Source organism: Chironomus tepperi, unplaced genomic scaffold, assembly GCF_022539635.2.
Source record: "Chironomus tepperi strain 1889 unplaced genomic scaffold, CSIRO-AGI_Ctep_v1 contig_177, whole genome shotgun sequence".
NCBI lineage: Eukaryota > Metazoa > Arthropoda > Insecta > Diptera > Chironomidae > Chironomus > Chironomus tepperi.
The window spans coordinates 1,413,694-1,419,693 of NW_027226299.1; positions in this window are offsets into that span (position 1 = coordinate 1,413,694).

Here is a 6,000-nt window from a genome sequence, read left to right on the forward strand (position 1 = left end):
TGTCCCCCTAAGCTTAAGACAGTTTTCAACTTTATTCATCCAAATTCAATTTTCGTACTTTTTTGGAGCTGTTCCATCTGCCAATATTATGTATAATATTCATAAGCTGAATTTTGAATATTTTGCACATACGCAACCATACGCAACATCAAGTCATCCACAGAATCAAATGAATTGATTTCAAAATTTTCTCACGTAATAATCCTTACAAAATTTTCAATATAAATTCCATTTCACTTGGTACCAAGGCAGTTTTTAACTTGTTGCCTTAACTTTCATTCCTTGCTATGTTGTTGACGACTTGAAGAAATTTTTCTCGCATTTATTCCAAAATGATTATTCATAACAGTGTCTCTTTTCTCTATTTTTCTCTCATTTCTTTTGCTCGTCTTCGTCGACAACCGTCAACATCTGTTTTGCATACTTTTACAATGTATAATGCTCATTTCTAAGAAAAAATGAATAGAATATGAAAAAGATGATGTTCTTCGCATTTCTGTAAGATGATGATTCTTGTATCTTATCTGATGAATACTCTGATTACGCTAACTTGAAAATTGCGCGAATGAAAGGAAAAGTTTTGTTGCTGATTCTTCTATTTTGGCGTTCTTTTATTGAATATTATCAGTGGAGTTGTTTAAAATAGTTTCAAAATGATAAGACAATGGCAAATTCAAAGCATCGTTGAGTACGTCTATAGCTTCATTTTGGTGTGTTCTTATCATATAATGAGAAAATTTTTGAATGTAAAGCTTAAAGCTACAATTTCCGTGGTGAAAATTTTCATTCCATTATTTACTCATTATGGCTAATGATAGAGTTATCATGGCCAATTATGGAATCAGCTAGGCAACAATATTATTCAAATAAATTAACTTAATGTCTAAACCTTTCATCGCTTTATATTCAAATTAGGCACAAAATATTGAGCTTCTTAATTTTAATGCCATCAAAGAGATAAGGCATTAACTTGTATAGAATAATCATAAAGTCACTCTCATAAATCACCATAAAAATACACACAACTAACTAGCATCGCCCTAAATAATTTACATCACATAAAGCATAAATCACATGAAAATTATGAATAGAACAACAGCATAGAAGTATACAACTCTCCTCTATGTAAAGTAATTTACATTGCAGCTACACCCACATTTTTATGAAAAAATAAAACTATATAGCTGATGACATGCTAGGGCAGTCAACTGAAGAGTTTACTATTATACGGTGACCGAGTCACTAATGTAGAATTGCGATATTTAATGACATATTTTTTTCGTATTGAATGACTTTTTATTCTAGCTAGATAAATACTGTTTATAGCTGATGGCAGCTGATGTGATTTGAGGAGTTGTTGTGGTGTGTTATGAAGTGCTTTATATGATGGAATTTGTCTATAGTTTAGAGCTTGAGGATATTGTTGTTTTCAAAGGATACAATGTGGATCAGGGCATTTTATTGGATTGGATATGGCTCTTAAACCCCTAGAAATGTAAAGTGAAGATAGCGTCGTTAGGATCTGATACCAGCTTTACTATGAATCTGGTATTTTGTAGAGATGATGACGGTCTTTCCATAGCTCTGTTCATCTAATGATAGTGACTTTAATTTGCAAGAGTTAAGACTCTTTAATGCTCATACTCCCATACTTTCATACACAGTCCCATGTCAATAATCTTAAAGTTAATTCAAATTAAAACATTTGAATCATCAAACCATGATAACCACTCCATGCCTACAATCCACTTCAAAATATATCAGTCATGTAGAATCCATTTAACAGCAGGTCACCGCACTAAACCCATAGAAAATTCAAAACACAGATTATTTTTCGACACATTAAATTCTGTAAATAAACGCATATCCCACAAAATTAACTAGTTTCACTTCCACAATACAATTACATCCCCATAAATTCCCATTCTAATAAAGAACTGACATACAACCTGTCACATAATATGTACATCCTGTATTGCGGAATTAAGGAATGGCCTCTAACCCAAAAAACAACAGAATCGGGAGTGCTTTTAGCAATGCATATAAATAAACAAAAAAAGTATATATTTTCTGACTTGACTTTATTTATTGTCGTCCAAATATGTAAGCCAAACCCTTTTTTTACAACAAAAGTGGAATAACAAGAGAGTGAATATGTGTCATTACCTAAATCATTTGAAATGAGAGAAGATGTATATATTTTGTAATACAAAACAAGCAAATTAGCACCATTAACATTGCTTTTATCCCATTAAACATTTATGCTGTACGTTATGTAATTGGCTAGAGAAAGTAATTATCAAAAAAAAATTGTCGATTGATAATGAAAGAAAATTAGTTAATTAACATACATAGATTGGGTATGGATTTAATGTTGTTATTAGTGAAAAATAAAAGTTGAATTGTGATTAGAGTCCGTTAGTTGTGTTAAAAATTTGTTAAAATAATTTATGGTTGATATCAATTTTATGAACAGTTTCATTACCTAATTGGCTTTTTTAATGGAAATATACGCAAAAAAATATTATTTGGGCTTTAGATAAATTTTAAGAGATATTAGTCATGTTGATAACTGTTAATGCAGTGTTGTTCAAACTTTTCGCCACGGCACAACTTGGTGGTGGACCAAATCCGAAACTGCATCTGATATGCGATTCATTGCATGTTTAAAAAATTTCAGTGAGACTCTAGAGTGCCGCGATACACATTTTGAGTAACCCTGGATTAATATAATTTGCTACTAATTTCTTAGGAATTGTACCATCATGATTAACTACACTCATTATTGAAATTGAAAATTTGATTCAGTGGAAATGTTTTAGTGATGTTAAATTTCATGTCGCCTATTTTATTATTTTTATGAAGCAACTGATGAGAGTTATCAGTAAATTGTCGTTAAAATTCTAGAAATAATTAAAAAATTGTGTCCAATATTAGTCTGGTCTATAGGGGACTTTATGTGGAAGACATGTGAAGTTCGTAATGGATTCCTGGTAGCTGCTTTTGCCAACTTTGTGTCACTCAATGATCACGTGGGCGTCCAAATAATAAATGAAAAGAAACTGTCGAATGAGACAGTATTGCAATTGGAATCGAGAATTGGCAAGCGGTAGTCAGCGTTTGATCTAGTTTTAGATGACAGCTATGGGAGGTCATGAATCATAATTGATCCGCACAGTCAGCGAAGAAAGCAGAGTTAGTAAGTTTAGTGTCACACCAACAGTCATAAAGCATGCTTTCATGGTACATCTACGGCACCTAAAATCGGTTTCTTTGCCTGTTAGGTCACTTATAACATCATTATTAATTTTATGTCTAAAACAGAGTCGTCACTTGGTTACATAAATTCATACCTTTCCTGCCCATTCAATTCAAAACCAATAAAGTCACAAATGACCCCATATCTGATCCATATCTTAATCCAAAAATTTAATCAACCATAAATTGTATTCCCTTGAACTTGAAATCTAAAGAATGCCACCCAAAACAACTTTTAAAGCTGCGAGCAAGCTGCGATATAAACTTAAATGTATCAATTTGCTTAAGCAAGCTACATTTAATGTTTCCGACATTTTTTGATATTCATAAAAATCTTCATTTGAATATGAATGTCTTTGTATACAAATCTTGAATTGAGTCTTTTGAATTGCAGATAAATTTTTGGATCTGAATTGATTGAATAATTAATTTGCTGACTAGGGGATATTTGGATCAAATGTTTATAGCTTTTTTAGAATTTTGGCATATTCAATTTGTTGCTAATTGTTAAGCCATACAGATCAATAGGACTTGATAGCACTATTGTAATTTAGATCCACAGTATGAATTTTCAATCACAAAATAAATTAAAATTCATAATCTCTCGCATCACGTCCATGCATCTCTAAATCCAATCCATTCAGTTCCCACACAGTACTATTAAAGTTCTGACAACATCAGCACATGTTGAATCAAATCAATTAATAATCCACCACTTCATATTTTCCCAGTTCTTATCCCTTAAATCTATCAAATTTCAATAAAATCACATGGAAGTTGTGACAACAATCATCAATGATTCTATTCTATATCTAGTTCCGCATTCTTTCCATTCATTGATTTTCTGTCACGATATCATCGAATAATGTAATAAATTTAGCAAACAAATTCAGATTTTTATCGAATCGTATTCGTAGACAGGACATGAGAATATGATGTGACTGTATAAGACAGCTGATAAAATCTAAACAAAAAAGGACAGAAAATTCTCGACACTCGATGATTGACAATGTTTGTGGAATGAAAGAAGACACGAGGATGACAAAATTGAAACATTTTCAGATGCCGGTGCTTCTTTCGGTCACTAAAATGTGACTTTATTGGAATGTGGGATAACTCATTGCTATTTGGATAGTCACTTTATCAATTTAATCTGATATTACCCATTCTGATCACACATATTAAATTTTCTCTTTATCAATCACTTATCCAAAATGTGTCAAGTGCTGAACACATCATGCTGGCATCAAGTTTCAAGGACAAACTTTTCCAAAAGATGTCAATTTTTTATATGTAGAAAATATGTTTAAAAATTGGTTTAAGGAAGGGACAAAATTACCATAATATAAATCAATTGAATAAAATGGCACTTCTCTTATTCAATATCGAGTTATTCATGCCACAGGCACATCTTTCCAATGATTTATTGGTTCTTTGAATAAATTTTTAAATAAAACTTTTGAGATATGAGATTGGTTAAATTATGTAAATAGATTTGCGGGCTATAATCTTATCGATTCCGATGAGTTGAGGAAATTGTTCAAAGCTTCCGCAAGAACTGAGCAAATTTATATGGGGTTAGGTTTCGCATTTTGTGTAAATAAACAATTTTATGAAATATTCCTCATTATGGAATTTGTGTCAATAAAATTTATTGAATGAACAGTATCAGAGTTGTTAAATTGATACGACATGAATTGCTCATGGACGTAACTAGCAAGAGTTCTCTCAATGAACTATACCAAGAGGGTCCAGTCAATAATTTTCGGGACCGAAACTTCTGGAAACACTAGTAGCCCGACGCTCAATAGCATCCATAAATAGTTTTTAGCTGAATCCTTCCATCCTACCAACATCTCCATCAGCTAACCAAACCATCATCAAATTGCCAACTCTGATTACTATTCAAACAAGATTTTGACTAGATTATGATTATTTTATGAGTATTATAAATGACTTAACGCCACAATATTTTCTAAGGCACATGCTTTTACATATCAATCACTACTCACTGTAGTGATATCACACGTGAAGCAAGCACCCAGAAATTCAAAATTCTTATCAGCTTCTTTAAGTTTGTCAACATTTACAAAGTATCAATGACCTCTGTATTATTTTGATGAAGCCATTTGAGCACTCAGCAGATTAAATAAATGAAATAAGGAAATTTTCATATTTTTCATCTAGAAAAGCTTTTTGTCTAATTTAAGCTATTTCTCATGCTCCTCAGGTCAATGACCCATAACAACATATTATCAATTTTTTGCATGAATTTTCAATGATTTGTATGTAAGTTATCCTTCATAATCCCCTTTTTGTAGAACATTGATAGATTGTTTTCTTTAACCTACATCACTTTGGTGTATATATGATTTATGTGAGACAAGGATCTTTAAAATGCCCTAAGATGAATAGTATGATTCATAAGTTCTAGATTCTATCTTTAAAAAGATTTATTAAAAGGGATTGATAATGAAAAAGTTATGAATGGAGATCTATTGAGTTACTTTAGCTTACAAAACTAGTTGTATAGTTCTGGCTGTACCTAATTTCTAGAAATTTACTAGAAATAATCTAAAGTTTGAAGTTGACTTTATTACAGTCAGATTCACGAAATCTTTGCAAATTGAAGAATTGTTCCCAAAAAGGATGATTTATCAAAAAGTCCAAATTAGGCTCTAAAAAATGAAATCGATTTGAAGTTAATCAAAACGGACCATGAGTCAATCAGAGCTTTAAGAA